The sequence below is a fragment of the Gopherus evgoodei genome, chromosome 2 (genome assembly GCF_007399415.2).
Source record: "Gopherus evgoodei ecotype Sinaloan lineage chromosome 2, rGopEvg1_v1.p, whole genome shotgun sequence".
NCBI classification, from domain to species: Eukaryota; Metazoa; Chordata; order Testudines; family Testudinidae; genus Gopherus; species Gopherus evgoodei.
In genome coordinates, this window is record NC_044323.1 from 73,605,319 (window position 1) to 73,617,363 (window position 12,045).

Consider the following 12,045-nt stretch of genomic DNA (forward strand, 5'->3'; position numbering starts at 1 on the left):
TTGCTGTTCCATTTGCGGATGGCAGTTTCTGATCACATCTCCTCTCACAGTTACTCCTAACCAAACTGAGTGGAAGACATGGAGTAATGGGAGGATGATATGGGTCTGCTCCTGCTCTTTATTGTGGGACAAATGATTATGCTGTGGACTAGGTGATCAACAAGAGGCTGGATGGAATTTGGACAGAACTTTCTGACACATCAAATATGGCTGACCCTGAGGGTCAATGACAATTCATTCAGCTCACATGGTACATATATGGTGAATGCCAATTTTGCCATGATATAACCTTCGGTGGACTGTCATTTTCATGCAGGAGAGCCAGTATGATGTTGTGGGATTGCATTGTTTTGGAAACCTGGGGTGACATTAGTGGCTTGAGAACTGCTGAATGAGGAAACAGACCTTCATGGAACTGTGTGAGGAGTCTCCACCAAACTTCCAGTCCCACAACATTCAATTCAGGGAAGCCATGCCGGTGCAGAAGCAGGTGATTATTGCACTGTGGAAGCTGGAAAGCTGTGGAAGCTCCAGACATTTGCAGGTCCATTGCAAACTACTTTGGGACTGGAATTGGAATCACAGTTGTGCAGGTTTGTGAGGCAATTAACACTGTGATCTATCTGCAGCTGGTGTCATAAGAAAAGTCCCAAAAGTAACAACTGGATCTGAGAGGATGGGAGGTTTCCAAACTGCGCAGGGACCACTGATGGCTTCCATATCTTAATACTTTGCCCCCTGCAATGGCCAAATGAGTATGCGAACCAAAAAGGTCACTCACTATTCACTCATTCTGAAAGGATTAGTGGGCCACAGAGAGAGATTCATTAATATAGATGTGGGAAACACTGGAAAGATTCATGATGCCAGGTTGTTGATTGTACTTAAAGAGGGAAGAAGAGACTTTATACCCAGAAACAATACTGGTCTGTTTGTTGTGTCTGTGCCCACTGTTATTTTGGGAGACCCCATATACCTGCTCCTAACTTGGCTCATGAAACTGTATCCCAACATCAATGACCCTGGAAAAAAGAGAATTCAACAGCTGCAGAACTGTCATGCAGTGAGCATTTGATAGATTTCTTGTTGGTGCTACCTATGCACTGGTCGGGATGCCAATGTGGCAAATGCCATTCATATAATCATCTCCTGCTGCATACTCCATAACATTTATGAGGGTAAAGGGGGAGTGCTTCCATCATGAGTAGGCATTCTGTACAGACAGCCATATACCCGCCATTGCACACTGGTCCTGGTTCCCAGCAGGCAAGGGAAATCAGGGATGCCATATTCTGATACTCAGGCTCCAGACACCCTAGGGGAGGGGAAAAACACAGGGGAGCTGAACCCCAAAGAACAAGCAACTGAATCAACTGATTGTATACAACTATAAAAGTGTATTTAATAAGGTATTTTATGAAAGCAGATGACACTGGTGATTAATATCATTGTTAAATATATATATTAAAATTATATGAGAAATTATAGATACTAATTGATATTATGCTTTAAAGTTTGTGACCAAACAAAAGGAGAAACAAGTTTTTTCCCAGATAAGAGACAGACAGATTGCTACCTTCCCTCTTATGTAAATTAAGCAGTGTGGAATCAAAACAATGGAAGTCTAATTTACATACCAATCAGCAGGGGCACAAAAATCCACAGGAAGGAAAGAACAGAAGGGAGATGTTGGATGGGTTGAATTCCTTCTTGGGTGCTGGCTGGTGAGTCTTGCCCACATGCTCAGGGTTTAGCTGATCGCCATATTTGGGGTCGGGAAGGAATTTTCCTCCATGGTGGATTGGCAGGGGCCCTGGAGATTTTTTCGCCTTCCTCTGCAGCGTGGGGCATGGGTCGCCTGCTGGTGGATTCTCTGCAGTTTGAGGTCTTCAAACCAGTTTTGAGGATTTCAATAACTCAGTCCTGGATTAGGGGTTGTATAAAAGTGGATGGGTAGGGTTCTGTGGCCTGCCTTGTGCAGGAGGTCAGACTAGATGATCATATTGGTCCCTTCTGACCTATGAGTCTATGAGGAAGCCTTCCTGGCTCTATGAAACAGACACAATAAAGTTTGGGGTGATATAAGGGAGGTAAAAAGACATTTGAGCTGTCTGTGACTTGGGGTATTCAAGGGGCCAGAGATCACTGCATATTGGATCTTTAAACCAAGGGGGCTGAAGTTTGTGGGAACCGAGTTTAGGTGAGAAACCTACTTAGACAAAGATTGCAGCTTGCTGAAATTAATTTTCAGTCTTAAGCGTATGTCTATATTACCCGTCGAATCAGTGAGTAGTGTTCGATGTATCGGGGATCGATGCATTAATCTGGATGCGATAAATCAATCCACTAATCGATGCCCATACTCCACCTCAGCAGGAAAAGTAAGCGCAGTCAATGGAGGCGCTGTGGAAGTCGACTCGCTGCCGTGAGGATGGCCAGGTAAGTCAAACTAAGATACTTCGATTTCAGCTATGCAAATAGTGTAGCTGAACTTGCATATCTTAGTTCAAACCCACCCCTCCACTCTAGACCAGCTTAGACAAGCAAATTAGAAGCTTATTTTTATTTCCTTATAACTATTTCTATCATTTTTCCTTATACTTGGTATCACTTAATCCTATGTTATTTTGTTAAATAAACTTGTTTAACTTTTACTATAAACAAAATCAATGCTGTGATTGAAATAAGAATGTTTGTAATACCCCAGTTACATTATAAGCTGAAGTGTCTTGTCTCTTTAAAGGAGCAGCAAACTTAATAACTTCTGTGACTGTTCCAGGAGAGGGCTGGATGCTACAGGGAGATGTATCTGGAGAACTCAGAAGTTGGAGTTTACTGTTTATGACCCGCAAGGCAAGGTTTGGACTTGCAAAGCCCTGAGGAGTTTGCTGGCAAGGCAGACAACCTGGTGAATTGTCTCACAGAGTAGCAGTAGCAAAACTCTCATCAGTCGAGGCTGAGAGGGGTGGGTGACGCAGTAACTCACAATTCTGGGAACCTAAAAGATGGTTTGGGGAAATTTGGCAGTCAGAGGGCATTGGAGTCACCTTGTAAAGAGTAAGTAGGCAGGAGTGACCTGCATGCTAGTAGGCTGGCTGTTGGTCAAGGTGTAGGGATTCCAAGTGACACTGACCCCCTAGTTTCACCAAGTACAAAAATCTTTTAGTTCTTCTGTTAAAACTTGTAAGCTCCTGTCTGTAGAAACTACTGATTGTATCTGTCCTGTGAAAGATACTCTATTACTATGTAAAACTTACAAACAAGTTAATTGACTTTGTTCTTGAAGTAAACAGTATGCTAGCCTTAAGCTGTAATTGATACAATGTAAACAGACCCCAACCCTCTGTGATTACAGGGCTGGGAATTTCATAGGAATTAAAACACACCCCAAAAGTGGTGGAGACAGTAAATTAAAATATGGTTAAGATATGGAATGTATGTTGATGAATGTTTGATGTATGTGAATGGTTAGGGAGATGCCAGCCTAGAAAGGATCCAGTGGCCGAAGAATGTGTCAAGTGGACCACCAGACATCCCCAGGAGGTTAAACTGGGATCCACCCCAAACACTTTGAAGGAATGTGCCACTTTAAACAGTGTGGAGCCACCAGGAATGTGCCATCTGCTGATTGAGCCAACAACAGCAGGATGAAACGGTTCCCATAGACTAACACAGGAATTAATTCCTATAAATATGGACTCTAAAAATTGAGGGCTTTGAGTCCCTGGTTCTGCTGCCAACCTCTAGGAGCATTAGGTGCATCTGACACAGACTCAGCTCCATCCTCATGACCAAGATACCTGGCCAGTAAGTTGGCATGAGCAACCTCTAGGCTGGTAACTATAACACCTATTCAGAACTTGAATGAATGGATTGTGTGAATAAATTGTGTGTTTGTGTGTGTGTGTGTAAGGAATAAACAGTAATAGTAATTAGTCAAACAATGTTGTTTACTTTTGTCTTTTGCTTTATTACTATATTTACAATGAATGTAGCATCTTAGCCTTATCCCTCTTAATAAGATCCTGCTGGTTTTTATTATATTGGTATAACAAAGGCTGTTCGCAACAGCAGAATAGCATTTAACACACTCAGGGCAGGTAGAAATCCCTTATTAACTCCTTACCAGTCCGGATTAAACCCCAAAGCCTCACACATACATGCACATCCTGGCACAGTAAGGAGGCAGATGATATTTGCCCATGCTGAGTCACCTTCACACTGTGCAGCTGTTGGAAAAGCACAGGAGGGAACACTGGTACCAACTTGTGCATCTACATATCTTTGTCAGTGTTTTGTTCCTGTGTAGCCAAGGGTCATTATACCCATTTGTTCCTGTGATAAGTGACACATTACAGACAATTATAACAGGGCGCTTCCTCTGGGTTATCATTTTAGGGTTGGGTTTTTGTGGTAGGTGGTGGTGGCCGAGTTGTGATTTGGTCATTGTGGAATGTTTTAATCTTCACTGTTCACACTTGTATACAAACCAATGTTATCAGGAGCATTCAATCTCTTTTAGTCACCTTATCAACATTTGATTGGCTGAGGGGGATGCAGCCATTTTTAAAAATTGTTTATTGTCAGCAGTGCTAGCTGCACTTAGTGGCTATTACAAAGAACTAATACCTACTACTACTGAAAATGATCAAGGTTTTTTGGGGGAAGGATGGGCTGTTTAATCCCAGGGTAATGGCAGATGCCTGTGTTGCTACTTGAATTGTGTTTTGATTTTCTGCATGAGAATTAAGCTATAAAGATGTTTATCTGCCCATTTTCTATCTTGTGAGTTCTGCTGCATTTAGAACTAGCAGTGTTTTCTGTTTGCATACATCACTAACTGCACTTTCCCCATCCATCCCACATATTGTGGGGAATGTTGATATTTCTGAACCTCAGGGAGGCAGGGGGGAGGGAAGGGAAGGAGGTTATGGGTGTAGGACTAAAAAGTGTTTGAAGTAAGATGGCACTAGACAGTTGCATCATTCCAATTCATGTGCTCTGAATTGTGGGGCCCAATCCCGAACCTGAAAAACATCTTATATTCATCGCATTTATATTCATCACACAAGTCAAGGAAACTATAATATTTATTAAAAGTACTACATAGAACTCAAAAGTAAAATATTTTTTAAAGAAATGTAAAGCAACAATATTTAAAACATAATGGGTCTGAATCCATCAACTAGGGCAAATGTTAATGTCTCTGCACCCATCTCCTTGCCCACCTCCTGATAAGGAGGAATAACATGGTAAAATTGTTCTTGAGGACAAAGAAAGATGTCACCTAGATGGGGCTTGGAGGGTGGGCACTTAGTTGGATTCAGAGATTCCATAGGCTCACTGTTCCCTGCCTGGGAGCTCAGGGAGGCCCCTCCAGCAAAGGGTACTGGGCATCAGCAGAACGTCTAGTCTGGGGAGCATTGCAGGCTCCATGTTCTCCTCCCAGTCAGTTGGGAGTGTTGGCTCCTTCACCTCGGCAGTGCCCTTGGCAGCAGATGGAGGAGGAGCCGATGTGGTAGTGATGGCAGTTCATTGACAGGTGTAGTTGTCATGGCAGCAGGCAGACTCCCAACTTGTTTGGCCACCAGTTCTTTGAGCCTCTCCATTAGGGAAGGCTCCCATTCCCTAAGACATGCCTCTTGCTTCAGGAACCATTTCATCAGTGTCTCTTTCTGAATCCTCCCTTTCCCTGAGGAATTCAAACTGATCCTGGTTCCTCCTGTGCAATGAGCAGATTCCCCCATGCAATGAGCAGATCCTCCAGGATTCTTCTCTGTCTGCCTCAGCTGTCTCTGGGGTGTTGCTACTGTCCTCCCAATGGAAAGGTTTCCCTCTCAGGAGCTGAAGGTCCTGTCAATTCAAAGACAAGGGTAGAGCTTTATATACTTTTTTCTTTTGTAAGAAGCCAAGAAATCCCCTCTGATAACCACTTTGCTGTAAAAGTTTTGAAACTTTTCAGTTTTTCAACAGTGACACTGTTAGATTAGCCTTGGTTTTTGGACAACTTTTGCAGCCCATGGGGAAGGACCAGAGGCTATTAATGATAAGATAAATGTACTCACGTTTTTAAGAATTTAAAATGTTCATTGTATTACAAAGGGGGTGACAGTTCTTTCCACGGTCTATGATACCAGTTTGCAATTTCTTCTTTAAAGGCTGGACAACATTTGGAGAACATATATTTTCAAGATACCAGAATGGAAAAGAATGGAGGATATTCAGCAGTCGATGCCAGAGAAATGTTTCCGCTAATCGTCACCCTTTTTAATACTGCTGAAAGGAGGGGTTTGGACCAAAGCAATCAATAAGAGGACAAAAAGAATGCCACCATGTCCAAACAGCAGAGCGATGGGGGTCATTACAGGCAAAAAGGCATTTTTTAAAATTAGGAAGTCAAATCCTAATGAGGAAAATAGGAAGAAGCACAAACTCTGGAAAGTAACGTAAAAATAAGGTAGACCAAGAAATAAATTAACAGTAATTTTTTTAAGAAAAGCTGGAAGTCTGCCACAAGGCAGCAGGGCTACCAGATAATAAAGGCATTAAAGGAGCACTCAAGGAAGACAAGGCCATTGCAGAGAAGACAAATGTTTTTTTCCATCAGTCTCCACTGCAGAGGATGTGGAAGAGATTCCCACTTTAGAGCTACTGTTTTTAGGTGACAAATCTGAAGTACCATCCCAGATTGATGTGTCAGTAAAACAGGTTTTAGAATAAACTGATAAACTAAGCAGTAATAAGTTATCAGGACCAGATGGTATACACCATCTTCACCGAGTCCTGCCCAAGTGGAAACTTCTATACTGCTATTTTTAGCCCTATACCAAAACAGCTGACCTGGACTCTACTTGCTGCTATGCTGTGTATGTGTACCCTATGTGGCCATGGGATAAGAGGGAAGGTCCTCTCACGGATCAGTAGCTGGCTGAAAGATAGTAAACAAAGGGTAGGAATAAATGGTCAGTTGTCACAATGGAGAGATGCGAACAGCAGGGTCCCCCAAGGATCTGTACTGGGACCTCTGCTGTTCCAATATGTTCATCAATGTTCTGGAAAAGGGGGTAAACAGTGAGGTGGCAAAGTCTGCAGATGATATAAAATTATTCTAGATAGTTAAGTCCAAAGCAGGCTACAAGGAGTTGCAGAGGGATCTCACAAAACTGTGTAATGGGGCAACAAGCAGATGAAAATCAATGTTGATAAGTGCAAAGTTATACATATTGGAAAAAATAATCTCAACTAATCTCAATCTATATATATATGTAGGCTCTACATTAGCTGTTACCACCCAAGAAAGAGATCTTGGAGTCATCATGGATAATTCTCTGAAAACTTCTGCTCAAATGAGAAGCAGTGGTCAAAAAGCTAAAAGTGCATTAGGAACTAATAGGAAAGGGATAGAATATAAGAGAAAATATCATAATCCTACTATATAAAGCCATGGTGCACTTACACTTAAATACTGTGTCCAGTTCTGGTTACTGGATCTCAAAAAGGATATAGCGCTGTGGTCCCCAAACTTTTTACCTTGTGCCCCTCTTACCTCTGTCCATGGCTCCTGGAGAGCATGTGTGTGTGTGGGGGGGCACGATGTAGACAGGAGTAAGGCCAGGGCCCAAGGCTGGGGCAGGGTGGAGGGGAGTGAAGTAAAGTGAAGATCAGGGGCCAAGGTTGGCAGCCAGGGCTGGGGCAGGAGTGAAGCTTGGTGGTGCTCCCTCCCCACCCCGTTGGGGCTGGCCTAGGCCCCAGCTATGTCCCCCAAATATTCCTCCATACCCCCCAGTGGAGGTGTGCCCCACAGTTTGGGACCTCAGATATAGTGGAATTGGAAAAGATTGAATGAAACTAAAATGATCAGAGGTATTAAAAAAGCTTCCATACAAGGACAGGCTAAAAACATCAGGGCTGGTCATCTTAGAGGACTATAAAATCATGAATGGTTTGTAAAAAGTCAATAGAGAAATGTTATTTACCCTTTCACATAATACAAAAATGAGGGATCACTCAGCAGGTTTAATATTAACAAGTACTTTTTCACACAATGCACAACTAACCCGTGGAACTCATTGTCATGGGATGTTGTGATGCCCAATAGCATTACTGGGTTCAAAAAAGAGCTAGAAAAGTTAATGGAGGATAGGTCCATCAATGGCTATTAGCCAAGATGGTCAGGGATGCAACCCCTTGATTCAGGATGACCCTAAACCTCTGACAATTAGAAGCCATGAGTGGAAGACAGAGGTGGATCACTCCATAATTGCCCCATTCTGCACACTCCCACTGAAGCTCCGATAGAGGCCACTGTCAGAGACAGGATACCAGGCAAAATGGACCATGGTCTGACCCAGTATGGCAGCTGTTATGTTCTTATGACCAATCAAAATTGCACTTCCACTGAACCTCAAGACCCAGCTGAAGTTGTTGCTACACCAAAAATTTGCTGAAATATGCTTACAGGACTGGGAGGCAATTTGACTGGAAATTTATTACATTTTCAACTCACATACAGAGTTTCCGTGTAAAGGGAGATGTGAACCACAAAAATCACCCACCCACTCCCAGCATTATGAGAAAATCCTGCCCCTGTGCCTGCCTAACAACAGTGCAATGAGAGGGAAAGACACATTACAACCTTATTTCATTCCCTGAAGTTTTAGATCAGCACCACAAAACCCTCACCTCTCCACTGCAAAGGGACGTGGCACTGTTTATCCAGCCACCAGATTGTATCCTTCTCCCACCTTCTTCCACTCAGCTTGTGCAGCATGGCTCAGTGCTGGGACAAGCCAGACACCATGGACAGAGATGGTAATAATTTTGTAATCTTCCAAGGGAGAAAGGATTGCTGTGACTAACTTTTCCTCAGACAGCCAAAGTGTTCCTTTCCCAGATCTAACCTCCTCCATTCCATGTGGCTCCTATTTGTAAGGGGATAAGATCAGAGATGTGTAGTAGAAGCACTGAAACAGTATAATCTTCCAAGGGACAAAAGGCAGCTGTTACTAACATTAAACAAACAACTATAAGGTTTTGTTGTTGTTGTTGTTTTTACAACTGTGCCATCCTCAGCCGGAAGCTTTTTAAATCTGGACTCTCCCTTCCCCTAGTCTATGTAGTCTTGGAACCATTGTTGTCTGCTGGCTAAGAAATGCACACAAACAGGGATACAATGATTTTTCATCAATAATCTGTTAAGCCACAGCATCTGTTAAATGAGTAATAGTGCTTCATCAGAAAGCAACAAAATCAGTGATTTGTAATTGCGTCATGCTCAGGGACCATTTTGGGGAGGAGCAGAGTGGGGGCTGGACGGAGGGGAAGGAATACTGGAAGAGCTTGGTAAGGGGACGGTGCCTGACAACGGTGTGGATTCAGCACTGCAGTTCAAACTCAGGGAGACATAGCAAGATACAGCATATTATCCCTGGAGGAAAATCAGTGCACAGTATTTTAAATGCCCTGGGGATCTTAAAATCAGGAATGTAGTGCCAAAGCAAGAGGGGATATTTTCAGGGAGGGTGGGGTCCTTTTGTACTTACCAGCCTGGGGTTTTGGTTCCTGCTGTGGCTTAGGGGCCTCCATGCAAAACCATATATTCTGCATCCTCTGCTGTCCCTGCTGCCTTCTTGCCCTGGCCCTCACTGGCATCCTGATAGACAATGAGCCAGTGGTGCTGAGGATAGAGTCATGACTTGTGAGCCATGTCTCTGAATGTCTTGACATGACCTGTTCCAGCTCACTGTTGAAGGTGCATGTATGATTAGCCCTTCTACAGCAAGAATTCTTACCACCTCTTTGTTTTCAGAATCCTGACACTCCTTATAAATCAGCATTGCTACAGACTAAACTGCTTTATTGGGCACTATTGGTTTATCAAAACAAATGTGATAGTTTCACCTTAACAGCACCATATTTATCTAATGCTTATTGTTAGGCAAGTCAGCAGCCACTGATAGTTCTTTTAATGACTGTATCCTTTTGTTCTCTTTGCAGGACCCACAAGGACTTGAATGACAGGAAGTTCATTTTCCCCCTCACTGAACATCTGATCAGAGTAGCCCATATATTACTCCCTTTAGTAGCCATGCTGCCAGCAACCAAAGCCACTGTTGTGGTAACTATCACTATATATCCAACAGCTGCTCTGTTACACATTCCCTAACCTTCCAATGACCCTGCCACTGAGGTTCTGCCCCTTTTATCAGAGCTCCCACTTTCTTCCTCCCAGGCTCTCTGCTGCCATAGTACCCCACCTCCAACTTGGCAGGTTGGTGAGCAGCATTCTCTGCAGCTGCTTCTCTGTGAATGGCTGATTCACAGAGTAGCCATTACTAGTTGTCTTTAATGTACCATTTGTGGCCCCCCTATCCAGGGACTGAGAATGTCACCTCTGCGATGGAACCAGATCTCACTGGCAGGAAATCTGCAGTGGTCTAATCCGATTTGTGTTCAGGACTTCCAGATGGCTGAGCACTGCACTGCTGCTGTGCCCAGAGAGCTAAATTACAACTAATAGTGATGCCTTAAGAATTACCTATGGACATTATTTTCCACATGTGAAATATCTGGGCTCAAAGAAGGACTTTGAACTTTGTCTACTGTATTTAACTTGAGCAATAAAATGACTGTTCCAGTGGTAGAAACACAGTTATATCTGGAAATTCATGATTTCCAGCTGAGTTTAAAGCAATCAGAACTAAGGCTACATAAAGTCTAATTTAATGTAAATAATGTTTAATGTTATAAGACTTTTCCTACGAGCGGATATGCATGTTTGTAAAAAAACAGGTTATTTTAAATTCAGCTAAGTATCGTTTATCCTAGTGTTAAGTGACATGTGAAGGAACCTGAAGCTGGGATTTTTGGTTTTAGGACATCTTTAATATGCCTACTCTTGTCAAAAACATTTTGGGAATAAATGGTGCCTGAATTAGACGTGTGTTGTACCAGCTAGTTGCACCTTCATTAAAAAAGTATGCAACAAACCTCTTCCTCTTCATTTAAGTTGGTCCTGCTATGAACTAGATTCTAATTCCCTTACTTGAGTAGCCCTTGTCATGGTATAATTCCCCACTCTGAACCTTAGTGTCCAAAAGATGGGGTACCAGCATGAATTCCTCTAAGCTCAGTTACCAGCTTAGAACCTGTAGCACTGCCACCAACAAGGAATTCCAGTGCCTGGTACACTCTGGTCCCCCCAAAACCCAGACCCTCTGGATCTTAACACAAGGAAAGTAAACCCTTTCCCTCACCGTTGCCTCACCCAGGCTTCCCCTCCCTGGGTTACCCTGGAAGATCACTGTGGTTCAAACTCCTTGAATCTTAAAACAGAGAAGAAAATGCACCTTCCCCCCTCCTTCTCTCGTCCCCTCCCAGATTCTCCCTGAGAGAGACAGTAATCCTAACACAGAGAGAAATTAGCTTCTCTCTCCCCCTTCCCTCCTTTCTCCCCACCAATTCCCTGGTGAATCCAGACCCTATCCCCTGGGGTCTCACACCAGAATAAAAAAACAATCAGATTCTTAAACAAGAAAAGCTTTTAATTAAAGAAAGAAAACATAGTAAACATTATCTTTGTAAATTTAAGATGGAATATGTTACAGGGTCTTTCAGCTATAGACACTGGGAATACCCTCCCAGCCTAAGTATACAAGTACAAATTAAAATCCTCCCAGCCAAATACACATTTGAACTCCTTCCAGCCAAATACACATTTGCAAATAAAGAAAACAACCATAAGCCTAACTCACTTTATTTACCTAGTACTCACTATTCTGAACTTATAAGAGCCTATATTGGAGAGACTGGAGAGAAACCTGGTTGCACGTCTGATCCCTCTGAGCCCCCAGAGTGAACCACTACCAAAAACTAACAGCACACACAAAAACTTCCCTCCTTCTAGATTTGAAAGTATCCTGTCCCCTGACTGGTCCTCTGGTCAGGTGACAGCCTGCCTCACTGATCTTGTTAACCCTTTACAGGCTAAAGAGAGATGAAGTACTTCTGTTCTATTAACTCTTACTTATCTGTTTATGACAGCCC

At 43.0% G+C, this 12,045-nt stretch overlaps 1 long non-coding RNA gene across 3 annotated transcripts in view; it reads right to left on the reverse strand.

Moving 5' to 3' along the window:
* Positions 1–4,027: 4,027 nt before the first annotated feature.
* The window catches only part of LOC115645827, a 29,072-nt gene continuing 21,054 nt past the window's right edge, over positions 4,028–12,045 (reverse strand). For 2 of the 3 annotated variants that reach the window (XR_003998831.1, XR_003998833.1), the window contains exons 4-5: positions 8,683–8,921; positions 4,028–5,853 (exon numbers count right to left, since the gene is read on the reverse strand). This is a non-coding gene — a long non-coding RNA (uncharacterized LOC115645827). The remainder of the gene's footprint in view (positions 5,854–8,682; positions 8,922–12,045) is intronic. The other variant, XR_003998832.1, reaches the window with a different exon arrangement.